Genomic DNA, 26,592 nt, shown 5'->3' with positions numbered 1-26,592 from the left:
AAGGGAAGCGCTGTTTATGACAGTGATATAAATCATGTGGTGTGGATTCAGGCAAAGTCTGTAATTTGATCAACACGTCAGGAGGGAGGAGGTTCGGGTCGGTTTCAAGCTGGTTCCAGCTGTTGTACCGTGAATGAGCCCCAACCAGGTGTGTTACGTTCACAGACAAGTTAGCTCGACTCCAACAAGTAGAAGCCATGAATAAAATGGCAGAAACAACTTTGGAAAACAGTTTCAGTCGCTCTGTTCCGTCCCTCAGTCCGACGTCCATCATGGCGCCTCCAATGATTTAGTGACGTAGTTTAAAGGGTCAATATTAGCAGCTAGTAGCCGTTAGCTGCTACCGTTAATTTATCAAACTTAGAAAGACATTCCAACAAAAACACTGAATTTCCTGAGTTGATGGCAGACACATTGACACGGATTAATCAAAAATATTAAAAAAAGAACAATTAATACCTAGTAAATAATTCTGCCAAACAAAATGTAGCTTCTCTATCATTTGTTCATTATATCTATAAATTACAACAGTTTATCTCATATCTAAATTTAATCTGCACAAACAACTATTCAGCAGACTGCAACAGCCTCTGCTTTATACAGCATAAATATAGAGAAAACTAACAGTTTTATTTTTCTTTATGAGTCAGTGTTAACAGACTCTTTATAGGAAAACAGAAATAACCTGTTAAACGCACGAAATGAGAACGATTTGATCCCTTGGTTTCTGCTGATGCAGTAAAACATGTAACTGCAGTATATATGGTGAATATGTGGAATATGATTAACCCACATTTTCCCGACTTCTTTGGGAGTTTTTACATCTTCCTAAGAATGTACATGAAATCGAGTGCAGAGACAGTAAATCTAGGATGCATGGATCTGAACTGTTCAAGATATAGGAGATTGTTTTAAGGCAATAATTTCTTAATATTGAAACTTATAACGTGAAAAATGTATTTTATAAATGAAATAATTTGCCAACATATCTACTTCTTTTTAAATCAATATTAAGGAATTATTTACTTAATACAATCTCCTATATCTTACTGAAAAGTTACTTGTAGTTTTAGATTTTAGTGTATTAAGATATTTGCACTAGAAAGTAGGCCAAAATACTTGGTCTGATTTTGTGTTTTTGCAGTGTTATTTCTAATTTTCCAGCAGGGAAAAACTGATTCAACAGCAGATGAAGATCAGAAAAATCTCCATTATGAACAAGAAACAGAAAGTCAACCCGTTCCGAAACAAAGTGGAAGCGAAATCTGAGAGTTTGGATATTAACTCAGTGGACAGTTAATATTCAGGGAAAGTCCAGTGACTGAAACTGCAACAGATCCTAATAATCACTTTTAAAGATCAGTATTCATCATGATAAAAGAACTAGAACAATTAAGACGTTTCTTCCTAAACCTGATATAAATGAATAGAGGGAAGCATTTTTTATGTATCCATTTGACTGCATTACTCCCCAGACAAGCATTAGCATGCACACAGCAGCAGCTCATTCACACTGACTGTATCCACTGGTGTCCACTCTGTTAGTCTGATTTAATCTGAAGGATTACCGAGCCGCTGCCAGGCAGCCGTCCACTGGCTGTCCTCACAGGAAAAATTTAATATATACAGAAATATCAGGCGTTACGTCTTAAAGTAACAGTTTGATGCAATCAGTGAAAAAAGTGGTCAATATTTTTTTATGTATGGAATAATTAGAAAACAGTTGCTGTAATTTAGGAACTTTTAATAAGACTGAGCGGAAATTAGGAAATTAAAAAGTTTTAAATATGCGTTTCCTGGTTTGCAACTGTAAAATTCAATGATAATAAAAATTTCAAAGGACAAATAAAACAATATTTTAACTGTAAACAATGCAAGTTCCTGGTTGTGAATTGAATATGTTACACTGCAGTTAATTATATGTTTACGTCAACGCCACTGTTGGGGATTGAACTCTGACCCCCGACAGAGAGAGAGAGAGAGAGAGAGAGAGCGGGGCGAGCCAGACTGACCAGCTCATCTCACTGGACGGCGTCCCACATCAGTGTGTGACCATCTCATCCATCTCATCAAAAGGTCAGCAGTGGTTGTACACACACACACACACACCCTGTTTATTAATGAGCGATAGGGAGAGTGTGTCTGAGAAACCTGCGACCTTTGACCCGCCCACAGCTCCTCTCTCTCTGACGCTCAGCGGTGATCCGTCAGCCTGAAGGTCGTGATGCAGAATGAAAACCCGACCAAACGGTCCAGATAAAGTTCAGACCGTCCTCAGTCAGGGTCAGATAAACCAACAGAACCGACACACAGTGGAGACTTTAACGAGTTTATATGTAGAATACACAAACCATCCACCTCAATCTATCAAACCTCAGCAAACTCAAAGTTAGCAAACAGAACCTGAATCCAGTAGAAGAAGTTAGAATATGATAAAACTTTGATGTTTGGTCTTGGTCTGTTTTCTGACCCAACAGTCATTTCCACCCTGATGAAGTTAGTTCATCTTTTCTCTCAGTAATATTGTCGGCATGTATAAATAATAAACAACAAAGAATCTTACCAAGTATTTTTGGTTTGGTGCAAATATCTCAGTTCATTTCAAATCAGACAAAATTAATTTACAAGTAACTTTTCTGCAAATAAGTTTGTTTAAAGTTAATAATTCCTTAAAACTTCTGGTTTCCTGGCAGATTATTTCCTTTATATGGGAAAAATGTCTAAGTTAAATAATCTGCCAATAGAACAGCTACTTTTTCCATCAATATTAAGAAATCATTTGCCTAAACCAGGGGTGGGCGATCCTGGTCCTGGAGGTCCGGTGTCCTGCAGCTCTTAATGTCTCTCTGGTCCAACACACTTCAGTCCAACAGCTGAATCTCCTCCTCAGTGCAGTCAGGTTCTCCAGTCCTGCTAACGACCTCATTATTTGACTCAGGTGTGTTGAAGTTGAGATGCATCTGAAAGTTGCAGGAGGCCCTCCAGGCCTGGAGTTTCTCTTTGCTGTGATTTCAGTTGTTTCAGGAACATTAGAGAAAGTCGCAGACAACCAATCCGAGCTCCCATGATCCGAAACGGATATGAATATTTGAGTCGGTCGCTTGCTGAATGCAAATGAAGAAAAACTCCAGCAGAAAACAAGACGCTAAATAAATCCTGATCTGAATCACTGGGTTCTGACTTCCCGTCCGCAGGGAGGGAGTTCAGGTCCGATACGTCCTGAGCTCAGCCGGTTCTGTACTTTTACTTAGGTAGAGAATCTGACACCTCTGGCTGGTTCTGGGCCAGATTTCATCATGGCAGGTTAGGATCAAAATATCTAAAGCAACAAATCCCAGATTATTCCCAGATTATGAGCAGCAACGAGCCTAATGATGCGCCTGCGTTGGGCAGAGACTCAGCCGGGTGATGGCAGCCGCGGCGGCAGACTGCTGACTGGACAGGTTCCTGTCTGACTCACGGCTCCGTTTTATGGGAAACGAGCGTTTAATGGGAAAATGATTCACCTTTAGCATAAAATCTGACGTGGCTGCAAAACATTTCTCCAGTGAGCATCGGCTTCATTCCTCCGTCTGGTTTCAGTGCTGATTGAGTACCTCAAACTTTGTGCCTGTTTCAAACAGTAGTCGTAAAATAACTCAAAATATGCTAAATGGGCAAATTACCTCCGTAAATCTTGTGAAAATCCCCCAGAACTAAAAAAATCCCTAAAAAGAGACTAGAACTGTAGATTGAAGGTATGAAGAACTTTTTGTTCCTCTCCACAGATCCTGGGGTTTTAACGCCTCAGAAGAACGTAATCTGGTTTAAATAAAAATGTAATTCATGTCTCAGGATTTCTTCCTCAGCGTCTCTGCAGAGCTAACGTTACATATAAATGTCTGGGTCGAGTTTTTTGCAGATTTATTTACACATTTATTTGACTTTTTCCTGTTAAAAGTTGTTTTAACAGATTATGTTCCGTATTTTAGGTTTATTTGTGTATCTGTTACATTTTATGTGACAAAGTTTATTTTAAAGTCCATCTAGAGATTTTTAAAAGGGTTTTCAAGGTTAAAAAAAGATATACATAAAAATATAAATCTGATTTTAATATCTCGGTAATGCCTCCAAATTAACATTTTTAAACTTTGACGTCTTTAAATAACTTTCACAGTTATTAGTTAAAATTAGAAATGGCTTTTCTGGTGTTTTTACTTTAATTTCACTCAACTTTTATTTTTAGATCCATTATTTCATCTAAATTTACTTTCATTAAATTACAGTAAATTTTCTCCTTGAATTTCATAAGAATTTGTCGGAAAGCAGAAATAAATTTAAAGAACAAAGGAGAATCGACAGGAAAAACTGCTTAGTCATGATTTATTTATCTAAATAAACTCATTTGTTGACGAATAAAACACAGAAATACGTTTTTCTTCCTCTTCAGCAGGACTTCCTCCCACAGACGTGACCTTTGGCTCTGGGGTCAAACCGCGCCGCTGTCGGCCTGCTAGGTGGAACCAGCGCTGGCCGTGTTTCAGTGTCTGTTGATCCGATTTCCTCGTCCATCAGACGGTCAGCCTGTAAACGTCGCGCTCCGACCTCGGCATGTCGCTGCCACCTTCTCCATTTGGGCTTTTAGGCGACGAGCGGGACGGGCTGCCCCGTCTGGCAGCAGAACGAAGGTCAAAGCTGCTGCTGCAGCAATAAAACACTCCTGAACACTTAATGTGACCGTGAATGAAAAGAGACCTTGGAGGAAGAAAACTCCGTTTTCGCTTTTTAAAACAAACCCAAAGCAGATTCTTCTCCACGTCTCCAGTTTAGCTCACCGAGTCTGTACCGGACATTTTTATTTAAATTAAACCCTCTGAGGGTGAAAAAGCAGATTAAATGAGAAGAAAAAATGTTTTCTCAGAGCCAAAGCAGAAAGCATTTTTGAAATTGCAGCTTTTCCAGTTGAAACATTTCGTCTTCCAGCTGCTGCTGCACAATCAGCCATGAACGACGAAAACAGTTTAAGTTTCTCCTGCTGGTTTTCAGAGCTTCTGGATCTTTAAACGTTTCATCTTTTTAAGTCTCTCCAGGTAACTTTACAACCTTCACCTGTGAGCTGAGGAAAGCTCCAGATTTAACTTTACCAAGGATCTAATGCAGATTACAGCAGAGCAGCAAGAAGATCCTGGACTTAAGATCCGTCTCTTAGTCTGCATGAACTATTCAACCCGTCCAAAACAAAACCGTCCATTAGTCTCTGTTACTGGCCTTAGATGAGACGTGACGTACATTTCCACAGTAAACATCTCAGCCTGCAGACAGACGTCACAGAAAAGGATGAGCTGAAAATGTAAGAGGATCCAGAAATAAGTCTGTTCACAGATTAACATGAGCTGCAAATAAATATTTACCAATTACTACAGTAGAAGAAACCAATCAGCATAAGACCTGCATTCATCTCAGCTGGTTTTATAAGAGTAGAGCTGAGAAAACGTTAAAACAACAAAAGTGGATTTTTTGGCTGTGAAACCAAGTTGTCTTAATGCCGAAGGTCTTTATAATAAATCAGAGTAAATCTGGATCGTTATGATAAAACGGTTGGTCCGTATTCCCTCTTCAGTCTGCGGTCGCCCTGATCTCCGTCGTTCATCCTGAACATCAGCCTGAAGGTTTAACGCTTCCTGCAGCGTCTCCTGCCTGGGCTGGCATGAACTCGGTCCAATCGGATCCCAGATGGTTTTCTGGGATGCCACAGAAAACAATAGGTTGACTTATGCAAAAACTTTGGATGAGAACGGTTTAAATTCATATTCTGACATGATGAATCTGTAGGGCAGAAAGAAATCAGAGTAATTATCGTCCTCGTTAGGAAGAGTCAACCTGTCTGGATGCTGTTGGGCCATAAATAGCAGCCGAACTCTCTGAGGACTGAAGTCCTCTGGGAAATCATCCTGCTCTGGGAATAGAAAGTGGAGCGTGTCCGCTCAAAAACAGCAATCTAATTACTCCAAGTGAAGAATCTCCAAGAGCAGCAGATCAAACCAGTCAGCAACGATACGGATTCTTTCCAGGAGCTGCAGGACTCTGACGTCATGGCGGGTTTCCTCACAGACTTGCTTTTAGCAGGAAAGGAATCAGCAGCATGATAACGATGAGTTCACAAACCCATGAAAACCTGCAGGACAGACTGATGGAGCAACATGGGCTGGGGTGGAGAAGTGGCCAGCATGTCGGCTGCTGGATGAAATGAACTTTTCTTAGAAAGAATCTAGAAATTAGAAGTACTCAGTGATTCCTTCAGTCCTGATTTAAAGGACTTAAAGATCCTGAACATCTCTGGTTTTCATGGAGGTGATTCCAGATCATCATCTACAAACTGTCGCTCCTGCTTCTTCAGTCGGCCATGTTGGTTTACTCTGAACTCTCGTTTTATCTCGAACGTTTTGAGAGATTTCTGGTCTGGTCTCCGTTCGTTGGTGAGTGAAATCGATGTGTGTGTGTGTGTGTGTGTGTGTGTGTGTGTGTGTTGCTCCAGTTTTAAAAATTTGTCATATAGGTTCATTTTTGATGAGTAACTCTTACTGTCAGTTAAATCAATAAAATGATTTTAAATCAATCCGTTTGCGAGTCGCTGCATGTTTTGGTCACATTTCCTGGTTTTTATCAGAAGTTTAAGAAGCAGCCAGTAGATTTCTGTATCTACAGTAAGAAGTTTGGTTTTCTGGTTTCCTCGGTCGCTGAGTCTAGCTGGCTGCTGATCTAACATCACAAAAATGTTTAAAACCAAAAATACATACTTCTGCTTTTTCTGCATGACTCTAAAATGAGTTCAGACTTACTGTTATCATTTATGGTATGGACACGCTGACTCAGTGAGCAGGAGTATAAATTCATGTGTAATCATCAGCAGATGCGTGTTAAGACAATGATCTGAGGATGCAGCTGTGGAATAAAAGTGTCATGAGAACACAGCCTTGAGGAACGCCACATGATCGACGCTCACTCAGGTTTAGAACTGACAACGATGAGACACTTAAAACAGAAACATTGTCCTTCAGGTGGAAAAATTTTTTTTAACCAATTTTAGGCCATAGTGAGGTTTGTAACCGATCTCAAAAGGAAGACAAAAATCATGCAGACTGAAAAACATTTTATTTTAACTGTTCGAGCGATAAGAACAGTGAGTTCATTAAGTATTCGTATCAATGTTACTTTATCTGAAATATGTGCGTGTGCCCGACTATAACCATGTTTCATTTAGTTTAACTATATATAGATAACATCTATAACATGAGATGATTTTTACCTAATTGAGTCTTAATGGGCTTCCGTACGTTTAACCATGTTAACCAGATTATGACCAGTAATAATTTCCAAATTTTCCTCCACTTCTTCTTTTTCAGGCTTATCATGTAAAATACTTTCCACCATTTTACTGGACGCATAAAGACTGGAGGCGAGCCGATTCACACCGAGGCTCAAACTTTATTTACTTCTGATCCGTTTGGCCTGACAGGAAATGACCAAAACGAAGAGTCGCCAAATAAGATGCAAGTTCAGCTCAGCCTGACGCTCGTTGTGCAACAGGAAGACCCCGGCGTTATCTCTGCTGCGTGTTCACACTTTATCTCACCATGCAGCAGATAGTCAGTCATTTCATCCAGAACAGAGCAACGCGTCTTTAAAGGGAAGGAAATTAAACATTTTCAATTAATTTCTCTAATAAAAATGTCGGTGCATATCTGCTGAAGATTAGAAATAATTTAAAAACTAAAATGAAATGTCACTTTAAAACAATTTACAAGAATAAAGTCACAAAATTATGACAATAAACTCGTACAACAGAGAATCTTAAGAAAATTATGAGAATGTAAACTTATGAGAAAATTATACAAAAATAAAGTCAAAATAATACATGAACAACATTTTAGTGTAATGAGAATGAATAATGTGTGGTATGATGAGAATAAAGTCGTAATGAATAAAATCGCAGTACGATGAGAAGATCAAAATAATGGCAATATAGTCATTATGGGATTATTCTCATATTTTTATTTTATTTTCTTAGCATGGCTCCAACACTGTCATAAATCAGATTTTGAAAAGAGCTTTTATTTTGGCGAGGCCAGTGAGGCCGCCATGTTGGTTATGACCACGATGCCCGAGATCCGGTCAGAACGGGCCGAACGCAGGGAGACAAAGTTAAAAAGAGCTCATTGGACACACACACACACACACACACACACACACACACACACACACACACACGCAGTTGGAGAGCAGGCAGACAAATAGATGCGACACGTTGGGCTGAGCACAAACAGCCTTGCAGAGAGACAACATTTGTTCTGGTCGGCCGCTCGGCGTCACAGTGACGGAGAGTCTGAGGCGATTCTCTGCTTTCTGCCGTTAGAACATGAGAGAAGGTGTTTCTCTGTGCAGATAACGTCATCCTGCACACTGCAGATCCACATCCAAACGGAGGAGTGAAACATGACAAGCAGACGGGAAGGAAGGTTAAATAAAGAATAAAACAGGCATCTCAGTTTGACTTTACTGGATTCATCACTAGGAATAAAAGGAAAACCTTTAGTTTGACTGTGGAAATGTCCTGGTGACGTTACTGCAGCTTTATGAGAGAAACCTCTGAGGAGGATTTCAGGTTTATTACAGGAAATGTCCAGAAAGCAGCTGGTGTTCAGAATCTGATGGTTATCACCGTAACCAGCGCAAACGTTTCAAAATCCAATCTTTTTCCGGTCAGTGAACACACCATATGCCGGGGCAACAACAACACTCTGCAGTGTGAAAGTTGGTACAGAGAGGAGAAAACTCGCTGAAGAGTATTAGAAGATAACAGGAAGGCGGAGGTTTAGTTCTACAGAGACCGCTGCCTCTCACCCAGTGTGACGTTGCCTCTACTCCTGATATGACTGACTAATGACTGCTGCTTAAATTAGTTACATTTACAAGAATAAAGTCATACAATTACAAGAATAACTTATTTATTCTTGTAATAATGAAACTGCAAAAAAATGTTTTTTACAGTTTCAAAATAACTCTTTGGTGTGGAAGTTGTTACTGAGTGAAACAGACTCAAAGTTAGTTGGAATATTATAGAAATATAAATCTATGCATCATAAAGGTACTAATAACTTTCTGAAAACATGTAAACACACCAGATGAAATATTCCAATGATTTGAAGCTTTTTAAACATCGGTTATGGGAACAAATTGAAAGTAGCATGTAGCATGTAGCACGTTAACGAGCGTCTGAACTGAAAACGACCTGACCTCCACCAGAGGTCACGACTCGGCCGTTCCACTGCGATAATTCAACATGTCCGTGAGTGGACCTCCGGCCTGCCTGTTCCTGCGAGGAGCCGCCGGCCCAGAGCCTCTCAGGCTGGCAGCGCTCCTCCTGTGTCGATAAAAACCAGGCGGCGCTCCTCAGCCTCTCAATGCGAATCCTCTCAATTAGCAGAGCTGCAGAGCAGAGCCAACACACCCAGCGCTAATCTGGACTCAGTCGCCTTTTTTATTAGCCACATCTCACCTTCAAAAGGGAAACAAACAGATCCGAACCACCGGGGGAAGAATCCGTGCCAGGTCTTCTTAAAGAAAACAGAAATAGTTTTTTAATTTGCCGTTTCTGTGGAGTGAACTGGTTCAACTTTAACTCAAAGTAAAATCCATGTAGGCATCTTCAGAGACTGATGGGAGCTTTATGAAAACTTAAAATGATGATTTTTATTATTAGTGTGACATTAAAGTCTCCTCAGAGTTGGACAGGCCTGCAGATCAAACAGTTTTATTTATCTGTAATGAACAGAAACACATTTAGAAACCAATTTTTCCAATAAAAGAAGTTATTTTTCCAAATTTTAAGCTGCTTTATATAGAAAAGTCAAACCTGGACTGAACTCTTCTGCTCAGATTACAGATTATTAAAGACTAAATTTATTGTTTGTTGATTGTTTTCTTGTCTCATCTCTTTTATACTTTTATGTCTCGTTTAACTTCTATTATGTAATAACCGTTTTTTTATTTCCGTTCTAAAGACCTTTGAGGAGGAGACGTTCATGGGAAATTGCTGCTATATGAACAAACTGAAATGACTAGAACCGTTTATTAAATTTCATTTTGTTTCACTTTTTACAAATTATTTCTCGTCAGTTTTTTGTTTTATGAGCCTCTGATGATTCTCTGCCTCCAGTTCCATGTATATTATTGTCATTTTTTGTGGATTTCTCCATTTTCTCCCCCGTTTGTTCAGATAAACTGCTGAGGATGTTCAGTTGTTCCTGGATTTATTTTCATTCCTGTCTCAGTTACTGGTTCAGTGAGAAACGTTACCATCAGACACTCATTTCTTCTTCTTTTGATTCTCCTTTCCTCTCTGGTGGACCTGAAGCAGCCATTTCATGTATATTTTACGAATATAAACATGAATAAAGTGGAAATCATAACCCTAAAGCCCAGCAGAGTGTTGGCTGCAGAGGATATTTTAGTCGTTTCAAAGACTCAAACTGTTGCGACAGCTGGCTGCGGCTTCCTGTCCAACAGGAAGTCCTGCCAATAATCTCCTCCGAACACGCCGTCACCTTCAGACCCGCGCTGCTACGACTTCAGCGCCCGTCTGCGTCCTTCTGGACGAGTTCCTGATTCTTTCATCACTTCAGGTTTAATCCAGAAAGAACATCAGCTGAAACCTGATTCTGTGGCTTCTGACATGATTCTAAGGTTTTACCTGCATCACATCCATATTTTACCTCATGTCTTTATTTTTCTCTGAATTTTGGGATCTGCACCAAATTCTTCTCCGTTTCAGAGTTGACCAGTTTGTCGGCTTCTGCTTCTCAACCTGAACAACTTCAGCTCAGAGTATGAACCATGCAGATCGGTCACACTAAAGGCATAATATTAAATTATCAATGGGGTTTGGATCAGTTTTCTGACCTTGAAAAGGCAGAAAACACGATTTTCTGCCTTTTCATAATGAAAACGCAGCTACTGGTTCCCAGTTTGGGCTCCTGATCACCCAATATGACACACAAACCACTAAAAACATCAACACTGTCGACATAATCAAAGCCTTCTCATGCACTGTGTCAGAGTTTTCTCTCTGAATCTTTGTGAAACCTGATTATAACCATAAAGGCAGACTGTTGGTTTTCCCCGTGGAGGCCTGGCTTCGTGTTCCCAGCTGCGTTTGCTTGTTATCAAACGCAGAGCGAGACGCTTTGTGCATTATTTGAATATCTTCCCTTTTTTGTTCTGTTTCCATCAAACGCAGGAATCCAGAGTCACCTGAACCTGCTGAATAGTTCGGTGTCGGACATGAGGAACCTCAGCAGAAACAGAAGTAACCTCAGCCGTCAGACCATAAAAAGATGCTTTAATGATTGTTAGAGCTGCAGGAACAACATTTGGATAAGCAGGCAGATAACTGAGATGAAACATCTACTGATGCCGATCCGATAAAATGATGTGGTTTGACCACTGGAGCTGCAAACTTCTCCTATTTTAGAGGCGGATGTTTGAACAGATCAAAGTCTCTGCCTGTTAGATTACATTTCAAATGTTTCCCTGACAGAAACGCAGCTCCACCGTTTCTGCATCCAAAAACCATTTCACACGACTGTAATATTCAAATTCAATTTTCAGAAGCTGCATTCAGTTGCTTCCTTTGCTCACCATGAGAGGCTGAGCAGCTAAAGCCTTTCCTCCCACAATGCCATGCGACTCTACACACAAAACCACAGTTTTTCTCTTTGTTTAGCATTTTGTACATCTTGAAGATGGATGCTTCACGTTCGGCTGTCCAGGTGAGCTGAGGAAGGATCAGCTGCTGGATGTTGGCTCTGGTTTGTCAATCAGTCCAGTTTGGTTCTTATCAGATGAAGGATTCAAAGCCTGGAGGCAAAATCAAAGATTTTCAGTCTTGAGGATCGAAGCATTAAAGCCTGCATGGTTGCATCCATCTCTATGCTTTATCCTAATGTTGCATTTTTCACGTTCTGAATGACAGAAATTCAGTTTGACCAGGTTAGACTGACGAACTGCAGATTGACGTTAATCTGAGCTGCTGGTTCTCAGACTCACACTGGAGCTCATTAAATGCTCAGAGCAACTCCGGTGTTTCCTCTCCTTTAGTTACTTTTATTCTCCGTTTTGAATCCCTGGTTGCTCTCAGTGTTTTTCCCTTCTTGCCTCTTTGTGCTCCAACAGCTTTAGAGAAGCTTCTCATTGTCTCAGTAAGGCGGCGCTGAACGCGGCCACCGCTCTGATCCAGCAGCAGAAACCTCGTAGAAAAACTCGGCATTACAAGATAAAGTGAATAAAATCAGATATCAGTAATGGATAGTGAAGAATCTTGTTGCTGTGGATGTAATCTGTCGGGTCGGGTCGGGACCGCGCTCCGTTTGGCCGGATTGTTCCGTCTGTCTGGCTGTCAGCTCGGCTTCAGGAGGATTTTATCTCTGGTGTCAATCAATAGCTCTGCAGCGTTAAGCCACCGCTAGCTGCTCCTCTCCTCCGTGTCCCGCTCCATCCTCCTCTCCATCTGTCTGCCGGGTCCCTGGGGCCCCGGGGCCCCGGGGCCCGAGCCGGAGCCAGACACGGTCCAACATCAATCAATATCTCTGCGGCGCTGCGCGGCCGAGCCGAGGGTTTTATTTTCCTGAGAACGTTCCTGGAATGTTCTGAAGGAAAATGTTTTTAATAGACTGCTGGTTGTTTTCCATGTTTTAGCTCATTAACTACAAATTAAAGACACGTTTAGAAGATTAGAATCAGTCCTTACTCTGTTCTCAGCCTGGAATTGTTTTCTGATGAAATCAGTGGGAAAATAAAAACTGATCTGTTCTTAGAAACATGAAGTCCTCCAGTCACTCAGGCCAATAAACCATCTGTCTTTCTCTTAGAAAGACAGATCTCTTAGAAAGACATCTGTCTTTCTCTTAGAAAGACTGGACCCACTTCTGATCCAGTCAGATCAGAAGTGGTTCTGATGGTACCAGTGGGGTCCAAATGTAAACTGTAATTAACTCCTAAATGAACAGGATGTAAGGGTTCTGTCTTTACGTGCAAATTTTAATATTTTATTCTAAATTTGTTTAATTCTGCAGTATTTTACCTAAAACCGTCTCAGTGATGACAAGAGATTTGACTTTATAATGTAAAGCCTTGAAACTGGGCCTCTGTCTCTTTAAGAAGCTCCTGTTCTTTCTGAAGCTCCGCCTCCAGGAAGTCATCCCAACATGGCTCCTCTATTAACCCTTTAATGTTTTTACCAGTGTTGCTCTGAGCAGCAGCTCCACCAGGTTTTTGCCAATCGCTGCTGGCTAGTCTGAAGGAGCTGAGCAGGGAGGAGCTGCTCTGTGAGGCAGAAGCTCAGAGGAGGAGCTGCGCCTCGGAGGCGGGGCTAGATCCACCCAGGCATTTTACACAGCTGAATGGTTGCCATGGAGATGAAAGGATTTCTGAAACATGAATGAAAAATCAATGTTTTACATCACATAACATGATGTAAAACTCAAACAAATTGATTTTACACAATACTGCCCCTTTAATATCCACCCCACTGATTCAAAACTAAAATGTATTTTTTAATATTTGACTGTAAGGTGAATAAATGTGTAATTATAGTTACCAGTGTTCATGTTTCAGAGTTTTTTCCTGAATCTGAGCCACAGATAAAATCCATTCTGGAGATTTTTCTCTCATATTTACGCTTGCACCTGGAATCGTCTCTGAAATGCTTCTCAGAATCAGCATGAAGATTAAAGAACCCAAACTCCCTGACAGTCTGCAGCAGCTCTGAGCTGCTGCCCACGCGCCGCACACATGCAACACTCTGCAGCAAATTGCAGCAAGGATGCAGAAGTAGAGCTGCTCAGAAAAACGTCTGCTCAAATACTGTAGAACTGGTTGAAGCTTTCCCACCATGTTTAAAAGACTTCATGCTTAAAAACTTTAATCCAATTCAGCTCAGGGATCCATTCATCTACACGGAAATATTGACCAAATGACAAAAAAATACTGAATTATATTTAAATTTAGGACTCAAATGCCTGCAGTCGTGTCAAACTGCTGGTTTACTGTCAGTTTGATGAATTGAAAGTAAAAGTTTCTTTTGGTTTTTATTCTCAGCTTCGAGGTTTTTCTTCCAATTGTAAAAATTGACATGATCAAAAACTACAAAACATAAAAATGACAGTGGAGAGCGTGACACTGAAAAAAATTGTGACAAATTTTAATACTACACAAAAGATACAAGATGCAAACATTTCATGATTGAAATTTCACTTTTTATGTGAAATTAATGCAAAGTCCAAAGACTGATTAGTTTAAGGTGATCAGGTTAGAACACATTTATGCTCTACAACTCTGCTGGGGTTGCTAGGAGACGGGCAGAACTCTGCTGGGGTTGCTAGGTGACTGGCGGAACTCTGCTGGGGTTGCTAGGCGACAGGCTGTAACTGCTGATTTGTGATGTTACATTTTGGAGGTTTTTGAAATATTTAATTCTACAGAAAAAAAACATTGACTTATTTCCCAGAAACGGCTGGATGTTTTTAAATGTTTGGTCTGATATTAGAAGCTGCAGAAACTCACATTGAAGATCAAAAATGTGCAAAATGTGAATTTTGAATAACATGTCTGCTTTAAGATGATAATTTGCTCTCAGATGGTTCCTGCTCCTCATTACGTTTTGACCAAACTGAGATCCATCCCACTGCTACCAACTGCAGGTAAGATAATCATAGCTGCTCCACAGAACCCCAGTGATGTTGGAGTGAACTTCTCTTCAGTCATGTGACTTTAGCAGACAGACTGATTGCGTCTGGATGTTTTTTCCATCTAATCTTAGATTGAAAACTGGCAGTGGCCTTTAAAACGGATCAACATAATGAACACTGACGTCTTTATAAACAAAAAAGTAGCTTCAGCATCTCACAGCACAGATTCATCCATTTCTTACAGATTCACCCAAACTGCAGACTCAGATATTCTGTCTGCGCTGACCAACCGCCGGCTCTGAACCGTCCCGTCACCGGCGCGTCCTCAGCTCACAGTCAGCCTGGCGGATTGGACGTGGCAGGCGTCCACTGTCCCCAGCCACAACAGAGACGCAGGCAGAGTGAGACAAAACGGCAGAGCAGGAGTCAGCGGCGGCGCGGCGAGAGGCCAGGCCAGGACGGAGTCTGAACTCCAGATGACCCCAGAACACCAGCGGGTCAGAACCGAGACAGGCATGACTGGAGGGCAGCGCACTGTCTGGACGGGACACTGGTCAGAAGAGTCCAAATGTTTTGGAACATGAACCCAAATCCAACTCAGGAGGATTTGTGGGTAAAAATATTTAAGAAAATTACAAAATGTTTTCTTCAGATTTCATAAGTTATTTTAAAATAATAAGCTTAGTAAATGAAATGTGTAAATGGTTGTAGATCCAAAACTTCTAGATGGTTTTGCAGGTTTTCCTGATTATTCTTTTATTTTTGGCTCAACTGAAGAAACTCAGAAGCATGTAATCTGCTCTGGGGAATAAAAACATGATTTATATCACTATTTATTTTAAAACACTTCCTGTATCCAGCAAAGCTTTAATAACTGAATTAAAAGCCGATTCAGTTGAACCAAAGTTTGCCTTAGTGTGGTGATGTTTCTAAAGGGAAAGCAGAGCTGCATTATTAAATTATTAATACTTTGTGTTGCATCTAAACATTTTTGTCGGATTTGGTCTAAATTGAAAAAAAGTCAATCTGATCCTGAGACAAATTTCTATCATCCAGGGGCCACAAATGGCCCCCAAGCCGCATGTTGGAAACCCCTGATGTACATGTTGTGTCTCTTCTATTTCATTTCCTTCAAAGTTAATTATTCATGTTTGATCTCGTTTGGTTTTTGTTTAATTCCTTGTGTTTTTGCCCAGTCCTGGTCTGAGGCTGGTTTGGTTTCCTCTGGTGCTGCTCAGCGCCTCCCACCGCTGACTGATCCTGATCCCGGCCCAGACTCACGAAGGGAAGGAATCCAGCTCAGAGATCTGCTGGTAATTTTTCTTTCTTCCTGCGTCTCTGCGCCGCTGATGGGAGCTGACAGAACTGGGACTGCAGCGCCGAGGCGAGCGGGCCCCGCACCTACAACTATAAACTCTGTTGTTCCATCTCATTATTTTCAGACTCCGCGCCGTTTGAGATTCGCTCAAAGAGCGACGAGCGGCCTGGCAGCTCCTCCAGACTGCCGGTGAAGAGAGAGAAGAAGAGACGGCCGTTCATCATCAGGCTGAGTTTAAGCTGCTATCGCTGCTTAAACGTCTCCGTTCAATGTTCAGAGAAACGAGGCTCATTTAGCTGCACTGCTAGCCTGTTACAGGTCTGAGCCTCATGTGGAGAAAAATCTGTAAATTAATCAGAACTACAACTCGTTTATGCAGATTAACTCTTTTTTATGTCACATTGCTGTCAGACGGGGTGAATCTGATCTTTAGTGGCTCACAGATATTTCCACACCAAAGAAAATAACTAATTTTAAAGCTTTAGAGAATAAAATCATGATTGTAACGCTGTAAAACCAAACATTGCAACTAAACCTTTAATTTATGACTTCTGTCAAACATTTTCTTTAGCAAATAAAAGTGGATCAGAGCAGATCCCTGAAACAAAATGGCTGCTGCACTGGGGATGTCTGCAGAGTTTAAATGGATATTAATATATATGATTCCTTCTGATTTACTGAATCACAAAAATCCTGCTGTTAATTTTTAACTCCTGCATAAAAGACATAAATCAGAAAAGCTGCAGCTCCTCTTCTGGTTTGTGAGCAGGAAGAGTTCAGAGGGTGAACGAGGGCACCAGCTCAGGCACAGGTCATATTTATTTATATTTAATCTGAGTTTAATATGCTGGAAACGCGCCTCAGGTCCCATAATCAGGCCGTAACAGGAGCCGGGTCCTCAGGAAGACAAATGAGATTTGATTGGCCATTAAAGCTGTGAGCCTCATCAGCTCAGCCTTTCGGACGGAGCCGCTGCGCTCCAGCGGGGGGCGCAGGCGGCCGGCCGGTCGGGCCTTTATCTGCCCCTCCGCTGATTAAACGTCCAGCAGGTCGGCTGAGTGGATCTGGGCTGCAGCGGAGCGGAGCTGGACTCGGCCCGGCTCATCCATCGCGGCGCCACCGGGGCACATATCAGATAATGTCGCTTTCGGTCTGAACTGTAATTTCCTGGAAGATGAGGCGCGATGTGACAGATGGCGCTCACGGTGAAAGAGGACATGATGCATCGGCGCCGAGGCATCGCTGGTTCGGAGCGCGGTCCATCCGGCGGCACGTTTACCGAAGATAACGCTGCAGATCGCAGAGCAGGGGGTCGCTGTAGTGTTGAACTGGCAGATTAAATGTCTTAAAATGGAAGCCAGCTCCTTAAATTAACATTCAGTTTAATGCACAGCAGGTTTATCAAACTCATTTTCATTTAGTGCTGAATCTAGATGATGAATTCACTCAGCTGCTGCTGCAGGACGTACTGATAAAACTTCCTGTTAAACTGTAAAAACAATGTAACTAACTCCACCATCTTTTTACATTGGTGTAATCTGGTTCTACATAAATAAAAGCTGAACTGATTCGACTAATAAAATGCACAATGTTTATCTCAAAGTTTCATTCATGTGTCCCTCTGATGCATCAATGGCCACATAAATAACTTTAGCGGGCTGGTTTTGGCCCGAGAGCCTCGAGTTGGACACCGTGGTGAAATGGATCCTTTCTGGTTTTTCAGGTTTTGCTTCTTCACTCTGATGTTTCTCTGCTCTTAGATTTTTTTGACACTTGCAGTAAAAGCTGAATAGTTGACAGTAAACTGTTGGCTAATGACAGGAAGCCGCTATGCTCAGCTGATACATGTAACATTAACCAAACTTTACCTCCTCATACGTCTGCAATAAGATGCATGACTTTCACATTTCGTTAAATGTATTTTGTGATAAACGAAGCCTGTCTGCAGTTTCATTTTCATTTTCTGGGCGTTTGTTTAAAACGTCCTACAAGCAGATAATCTGCCTGAATTATCCGAGGATTCGTTTCTACTGGTTAACCTTTTTGCTTTTGGGTCAAAGGTCATGATTCTTACCCGAATAGACTCAAGAAGTCCTTTAAATAGAACCTGACCGACAACAGGAAGCAGGCAGAAAAAGGCAGCACTTCATGTCTCAATCTAAAGAAACCCAAGAACAGACGAGAAAATTTACTGCCATCCATCAGGCTGGAAGGTGACGAAATCATTCCTGAGGTTTGGGGACTCAGAGGGCCACAGGGGGGGCCAACCTGCCAAAACATCACCACCACACAGCCAAAACCTCAGCTGAACAAAAACTGACATAAACCAAATGTTGGATATCAACAGTCAATCATGGCGGCCGTATGATGGTGGTCAGTGACGTTAAGCTCAGAGAACTTGGGTTTTACAGGAGGAAGATGATCCAAAGTTCACCAGCAGGTCCGTCTCTGAATCTCTCCAAATATAAAGAGGAAACAGTGCAGATGTTGGACTGGTCTAGTCAAAGTCTGGACAGGTTATTCATGCTTAAAAACCCTCTAATATGGCAGAGGGTCAAACTTCCTCCAGGGCTCTGAGAGACTCATAAGTTTCCATTTTCTACCAGTTATTAGTTATGGATTTCTACGTCAGGTTGGTTTAGAAAACTTTTATTTTAATAAATGGACTGATGTGCATTTTGCATTTTTCTCCATTTATCAAAATATGTGAACAGAAGCAAACTGTAGGAGGGAGAAACTGACAGAGCTGAGGATATTTATGGTGCATGAGCCAAAACAATCCTCTGAAGTTAAAAAAGAAAAGCAACAAATTTATCTCACTTTAAAAAAATATGTTGATTCTTATTGAAATATATAAACCAACTTGAAGGTTTCTGGAATTGTCCCTCCTGTCTAGTCACAGCCTCAGTCATCTTTAACCTCCTCTGCACTCTGACTGTACTTCAGCTGAAACGCCACCAAAATAAACATTAAAAAAAGTTTACAATCTTTTAATACACAGTCATGCTTCCTCAAACAGGAAATTGAAGCCTCACAGTTCCTCATTCCTGCCAGTCCGACACGCAGCGCTGACACTGAAGCCCCATCACGCAGCCTGAAGGCTTATCAGCTTTAAAACACCGAGCTGCTGCAGCATCAGCTGCTGCAGCCGCTGCTGCTGCAGCCGCTGCTGCTGCAGCCGACTGCTGCTGCCGACTGCTGCTGCCGACTGCTGCTGCTGCAGCCGACTGCTGCAGCCGACTGCTGCTGCTGCTGCAGCCGACTGCTGCAGCCGACTGCTGCTGCTGCTGCTGCAGCCGACTGCTGCTGCTGCTGCTGCTGCTGCAGCCGACTGCTGCTGCTGCAGCCGACTGCTGCTGCTGCAGCCGACTGCTGCTGCTGCTGCTGCTGCTGCAGCCGACTGCTTCTGCTGCTCATCACGAGCTAAACTCAGCCAAAATGTTGATTTCTGCTGTGCTGCAGCTCTGCCCAGAATAAAGTGTGCTCAGTTTCCAAGAAATTCACAAAGGAAGGAAGGAGATGAAGCAAGAATAGTGGAGGTCAAGTTCAGATCTTATCACTTCCCCGACAAAATATAAACTCAGAGCTAACAGGAGGGAAGCAGCTTTTAAAGTGAACAGAGGTGCAGAAAACCAGAGCTGGTTTTCAGCTCTCTGACTTCACTCAGCAGTTATTCATATTGATTATTGATCAACTTGGATCGACAAACGTATCCAGACTTGTTGCAACAGTTTTCAAAACTTGGCCAACATCTTTATTACTGAAATTTCTCCACATTTCTGTTATTTTCTCACCTGAACTTGGTCAGTTTTAGAAAAGCAACACGGTCACTGGAACACAAAATACTTTGCACTCGCATGACAATAACTGAAATAATTTATGTTGTACCCAACATTTTATTTTCAGATTTTATTTGTCTGATTAAAGTGTCCATCTGCTCCAGCCACCTGCCCAGAGCCAGAAAGTGAAATATTTCTAATAAAAACAATAACGCTGCTTCACTTTTTAAAGCTTTTCATTTGCCAGAAACTCAATATTTACATTTCAATTTGCATTTAGACTTAGACTACAATCTCTGTAACCACTTTGGGAAAGACCAGATGATGTCTGGGTCAGTTTAACAGCTTTGAGTTAAAAAACTTGGATGAACTTCAAAGGACAGACACACGGCCTCTGAGTGACATCATCAGGAAGTCATCGGTCAACATCTGGACATGGAAGCTAACGAGGCGCCAGCATCGTAAAACGTTTTGTTCCAACATGGACTGAAAAGTCACGCAGAGAGGAAGAAGCCATGACTCCAAAAGCAAGAGACCATCAATTTGAAGGGCAAAGGAGGAAGTCTGCAGTAAAGCACAGCGGCGGCAGCATCATGCAGTTGGTCACGTTTTACGGCGGGAGGGAACGGTGCACTGTACAAAACTAATGGGACTGTGAAGGAAGAACACTAAAAATACTGAGCAACATCTCAAGACAGGAAGTTAAAGATGTTTAAAGGCTGTTCTGTCAAAACAATGCGAGTCAATTTCACATTTTAAAGAAAGAATAAAGGATATATTCTCCATTTCTGGCTAATTGGATTAAAATTAGTCAGATTTATTGTTATACAACAGACCAACGATACTGTATAACTGCAGACTCTTTCATAAAACTCATCTAAAATATTTAAAGTAAAACATCAAAGGAAGCTGAAATGCTGCTTCACACTATGGGCTGGCGTTTCAAAAGCAGCCAATCAAAGAGCTGCATTCATTTTGCTTGGCTCCGATTGGCTGAACCCCAAAGACTGTAGATGTTAGCTTCTGCAGCACTAAGTCAGTTTCCTCTGAACATATGAACGAGTATCAAGGCATATTTGGTGTTTGAATGATTAAAATAGGTAGTTATCAGCGTTTTTAGACTTTCTCAAGTATTTATGGATTTTTATGGAAGTCGCCACTTCCTGTCCGCCTGCAGGTGGACGTGACGCGTCGCCACTTCCTGTCCGCCTGCAGGTGGACGTGATGCGTCGCCACTTCCTGTCCGCCTGCAGGTGGACGTGATGCGTCGCCACTTCCTGTCCGCCTGCAGGAACCTGATTTCAGAGCAAACATCGTCTCCGGTGTGTTTGCTTTGGAACTGGAGGTTTTTCTGAACCTGAAGCTTCATCTCATTGTTGAGCTCAGCAGGTGCAAAACTCACCCCGAGTTCAGACGCACATGAAACATGATCTGGAGTCAGATATCACTGTTTACATAATGCTGTCATCTAGAAACACGCAGGGATTCCAACCCTGAATCAAGTTTTTATGAATAATAAAAAGTAAACATCTCTATTAATTCTGTTGAGTTTTTGTTTAAACTGCTTGAAATGTTTGAGTTGGTTTATTGGATTTAAAGTTTAAACTGGACCAGAAGGAACGAACGGATGACTTCTGACATGACAAAAGTCATTTAATTAGCTAACCAAAGGTCAAGGGTCACAAACATTAATCATATGATGCTGAAAGTAATTTTAAGGAGTGCTGGAAGAATACAACTAATGACTAAAAATGACATAAAGGGAAATACATCAAATAGAAAAATATATTTAAATTTAAAATATTTTTAAAAAGTAAAATATTTATTTTATTTTGAGATGTTTATTAAAATGACTGAAAATTAATAAATGTATTTAATATATTTAAAATTAGTTATTTTAAATATAACTTTAAAATTACGTTTAAATAAATTTGAAAAATATAATAATTGTAATTTTATGTTTTTTGTTAAAAAAAATAAAATGTGTAATTTAAATAAAATAAATGTATGTTTCACAAAATCCAGATTTAATTTCAAAGTTAGCATTTAGAAAACAATCGATGCTCCTTTTTTATTTAATTTTTTTATTTAATAATCAGATCATGTGTGATTCGGGTTTATTTCTGCTTTTGGCTGCAGGATGAAGCAGCTGATGAGCATTGAGGACTGACGGGCTCCACTCACGCACAACACGCCTCATTCACGCAGATTCTCTGTGAACATCAGCAGATTCTTCTAAAGAACCGGATCCTTCAAACGGCTCCGAGTCTCACATCAACCAAACATTTCTGTGGAATAAATCAGCACACCGAGCATGAAAGAGAAAACATCCTCCTCTCCATCCTGTTTTATAGGCAAGGTGGCGTCTCTCCCATCCACACCCTGCACACACTGCGCATGCGTGCCGCGGCAAACAAAGGACCAGGCAATTAACGGACGGAGGAAGGCTAATAAAGTTTGACTGTGTGCAGAAATAAGCGGCACGTCGATGCAGCAACAACCGCAGCGCACAGAGACAATGAGATGCATGTGAAGAGGTGGAGGGGATTCAGGTGCACCATCAGCCTCCATCCTCTCCCACCTCCACCCCCTCACCCTCCATCCTCCATCCTCCCCCTCTCTCTTCCCAGAGCAATAAAAAAAAGGAATGTGGCATCAATAATTCATCGGAATCGTGACATAACGCGGTTAGAGACGCAGAGTGAGAGAAACATGAATCCAGACACCGAGGAAGAGCTTTAATTCTGGGTGGAAATCAAGCAGCATCCGCCCCCCTGGTCTCATGCCAGCAGCCGGAGGAAATGTAATCGGTGAAAACATAAGACAACTTTGATTCAATGAATAAAAATTACAAATGGAGCGTGAACGCAGCGCTAAAGGCGCATTTTCATCAATAAAAGTGTCAAAAAGCGGCTGAGCTCGAGCGCGTTACTCCAGACCGACACACCCCTTTTCAGAGCGCGTGCACATTTTGGGCATTTTAAACTTTAATTTCTAAATTTCCAAGAACATTTCCAACCATTTTCTTTGACTTTATGTCATAAAACCTTTTGCATCTTTTGTCTGATTGCTTCCGTTCAGCAGCGCGCCGTGCGTCTGCCTCCCGGAGACACATGGAGGGAAAAAAGAGACAAAAGGTGGAAAAAATAAACCCCCAGAGCCGTCAGGAGCTTCCTGAGGGGTAAATAACCAGGAGCAGGGCGCGGCATGCGGGGCTCTTACCGTGCGGACTGAAGTTCTGACGCTCCCTCTGCGCTCCTCGCAGTCTCAGTTTGCGGCTCTCCCTGCGCGCTCGGCGGCTTGTGCCTGCTTCACCGTTCGGCTGCAGCTCGGCGGTCCTCCGCCTGCGCGCACACGCATCCCAGTCGTACGTGCACGCGCGCACAGTGAGCAGAAGCACCATGTAAAAATTCACCGTATGAGGAAGCGGAGTGTGTTTGTCTCTGCGCTCATCGTTTGTGATTCATGCATTTTAACTTCGTAACAGTTTCAGTGAAATTATTAAATGAGTTAAATTGACCAAAATGTGGATTAATTTTCACTCCTGCAGCATCTGAATGATTTTCTACCTGTTGAGAGGGAAGGAGTCAAATCTGTTCGTCTGAAAGCAGAAGAAAAAGATTTTTCAGCGTTTTTCTGCTGCAGAGATTTTTTTTAGCAGGTGCAAATATTTACTCAGACCCTGAAGAGCTCACTGGTGGGGAATGCACAGTTTGACTGAACTCCGTCCATCTCTGTTTGGCTGTTTTGTTGCACTCGAGCGCCACCTTCAGTTGGCTGCATGATGTGATTTAGGAACCTGTTGGTCAGCCGGATGCACTTGTTGATGCAACATTTCACCCGCAGCAGATAAAACTGGGACAGAATTGATCTGGAACTGAATCAAAGTGAGTTTAAGAAATAAAACATGTAGAGAAGCTGGAGGACATCAGATTGGAAGAGAAGAATCTGGAGGCGTTTAGGCCTGAGGTGGATGAGATGAGCAGCAGGTGTGACCAATCAGGAGGAAGCAGAACAGCTGGAGGAAAACCTGAGCAGGAAAACTGGAGGGATGTGACTAATGAACACAGACTGACTGGAAGAACCTAAAAAAGAATATAAACCAAAACCGAGACAACAGAAGAATTAAGACTTTCAATACAGAGGGAAGAACTGTACGGAAAGCCTTTAATGACGATAATCAACAACCCAAAATATTACAAGTATTAAGCCTAGTGAGAACCAAACACAAAAATTCACATTTATAATTTTCTGTGAGGAAACTGAAACTGAAAAAGTGGTTCATGATATTTAATTAATGTGATTAATTTTTCACAAAATGCCTGATTGGTTAGGATTTATTTTAATTCTTCAAACAAAACTGTCGTCTGGAAACTGCTTTACTTGGATTATTTTTGTTTGATAATCTGAAACAAAAAGAAGTTCTGATTGTTTTCATAAACTTTAACAGCAGATTATTTCTTGCTTTTTAATATAATTAAAATAAAATACAAACAGTGTTAGTTAAAAATATTAGTGAAAGAAATAGAAGGGAAGAAATAATGAATTGTAAAAATTCATTATTTATTACCTGAAAGGGAGAGATGGAGAAAAATAGAAGAACAGAGCAGGAATGGAGGAATATTCCTGCTCTGTTTGGTTTTTTAATACCAAATTAAAAAACAGAATATAATGGGTGTGAGGTTGTGTTGCTACACCCTCATGTACAGTAGGTGGCGGTATGCACCTTAAAGTTGCTTGTGATTTGCCATAATAGAAAAGAAGAAGAAAACTGATGCCATAATGCAGCATAACAAACCTCAGACAAACAAATAATGGCAGATGTAGTGAAACTCAATGCATTTTTCAAGTCATTTCTGCCTTTTGAGCCGACAGGCAAGAAAATCCTCTATGGAGTTCATCATCAGGTCTTATTTATGGGAAACAACAGAGAAACCAATGATAAAGCCCGAATCTTTCACATCCAGATGGAAAGTGAGAGACACTACCTCTCCTACCTCCCCTGTGTGAACGCAGTCAGGCAGCATTTAAACGTACAAACCAGAGAGTGATGACTTAAACAATACAAGCTTGTGAAAATCAGCCTTCAGAAAGATGTTTAAAATAAAAACTAGCATCAAAAGGTGCTTAAATGTAAACACAGCAGTTACTGCATAACATTGTCATCATGCCATAGAACTGCATTTATTTATTGATTATTGGTTTGACTATCATTCTGTGTCGTTATGATGTTTACAACCAGTTTACTTTAGTGCAGACAAACGTGTTAGTTTAGCTTCATTCAGCCGGACATGAGGACGGCTGCAGCCTGCAGGCCTTGATCCATTTATTCCAGACTCTGTTTGGGTTTTGGAAATGTTCCTCCTGATAAGAGGCGTGGACTTCTGGACCAAAAGCGATCGTCGATTGGTCAGTTCCTGACAAACCGCCTAGAATGACTGACAGATTACGTCCACAGACAAAAAATTACAAAAACATGAACGCTTCTTTCCTGCTCTGTATTACCTGCAGTTGGACACTAGGTGGCGGCATTTGCAAAGGTTTAGAGATTTTATTTATTTATTTATTATTTTATTTTATTTTATTATTTTTATTTTTTATTTTTTTTACAATTTTGGTCCATCATCTCCGGTGTGTTGACTGTTTGTTTTCAGATGTTAGATTTATCAGTAGCTTTTGTCTCTGGTTGTTTCCAAACGCAGAAAGAGAAACCGGAAGTGGATCCAGGATTTTATAATCCAGGTGCAGAGAGACAGAAACATTTAATCTGCCTCCAGCAGGAATGATGATGGATTTGTGTTCAGTTACTGTTAACTCTGAACCTGCAATTCACCCAAACAAACCATTAAGTTGAGCAGTTTTTCCTTAAAGGAAGAAATGCTGAAAACAAGAAATTAAAATAAGGCTTTTTGATTAAAAAAAAAAAAACACTCATACATTAACTCTTGTTAGATTTTTTGTGTCCAGCAGTGATAATCTGTTTCTCAAATATTTACTGACACAAATTAATAAATAAAAATGTTTATTTTTAATTTTCACTATGTAAAAATCTGAGTTTAAGAACATAAAACAATAAAATTAGAGATTAATACAATTAAAATAAAAATTCAATAACTTTTTAAACACCAGAGTAAATAAGTCACAGAATGATTCTGATTTTGTCGCCAACATTAAGAAAATATAGAATAATAATCTGAGGCCTTTAGTTTTATAGTAAAAAACTAAAATTTTTAATTTCATATCTCATAACTGAGGGAACAAACACTGAGATCTGGAACCAACTGATTTCAGGTCGTGTTGTTCCTGCTCTTGTTTTTCATGTCTTTTTCATTAAAAGACCACCAACCACATCGTGAAGTTCGCGGACGACACAACGGTGGTGGGCCTTATCAGAGACGACAACGACCTGGACTACAGAGAGGAGGTGGAGCAGCTGGCAGACTGGTGCAGAGACAACAGCCTGATCCTGAATGTTGACAAGACGAAGGAGATGATCGTCGACTTCAGGAAGAACCGGCCCAGCCACGCTCCACTGCTCATCAACAGCTCGGCTGTGGAGGTGGTCAGCAGCACCAAATTCCTGGGGGTGCACATCACTAACGACCTCTCCTGGACTGTGAACACTACGTTTCTGGTCAAGAGGGCACAGAAACGTTTGTATTTCCTGCGGAGGATGAGAAGAGCACACCTGCCCCCGCCCATCCTCAAGACGTTCTACAGAAGCACCATAGAGAGCATTCTGACCAGCTGCCTCTCTGTGTGGTGTGGAGGC

General features: G+C 41.2%; 1 protein-coding gene and 1 long non-coding RNA gene across 3 annotated transcripts in view; one reads left to right on the top strand and one right to left on the bottom strand.

The window, feature by feature from the left end:
• Positions 1-23,522, bottom strand: part of basp1 (brain abundant, membrane attached signal protein 1) — a 43,821-nt gene extending 20,299 nt beyond the window's left edge. The window contains exon 1 of one of the 2 annotated variants that reach the window (XM_015035345.1): positions 23,390-23,522. The gene's annotated coding sequence lies outside the window, so the exon portion shown is untranslated. Of the gene's footprint in view, positions 1-23,042; positions 23,362-23,389 lie in introns of those variants that run through there. The other variant, XM_015035344.1, reaches the window with a different exon arrangement.
• LOC106949222 (uncharacterized) lies at positions 15,763-16,589 on the top strand. Its single transcript, XR_001425335.1, has 2 exons — positions 15,763-16,036; positions 16,166-16,589. It is a non-coding gene; the product is annotated as an uncharacterized LOC106949222 (long non-coding RNA).
• Positions 23,523-26,592: the final 3,070 nt, after the last annotated feature.

This window comes from Poecilia latipinna, unplaced genomic scaffold (genome assembly GCF_001443285.1).
Source record: "Poecilia latipinna isolate Pla-1442-1.1 unplaced genomic scaffold, P_latipinna-1.0 Scaffold331, whole genome shotgun sequence".
NCBI lineage: Eukaryota > Metazoa > Chordata > Actinopteri > Cyprinodontiformes > Poeciliidae > Poecilia > Poecilia latipinna.
Note: the sequence above shows the minus strand (reverse complement) of the source record. Positions and strands in the feature narration are given on the sequence as shown.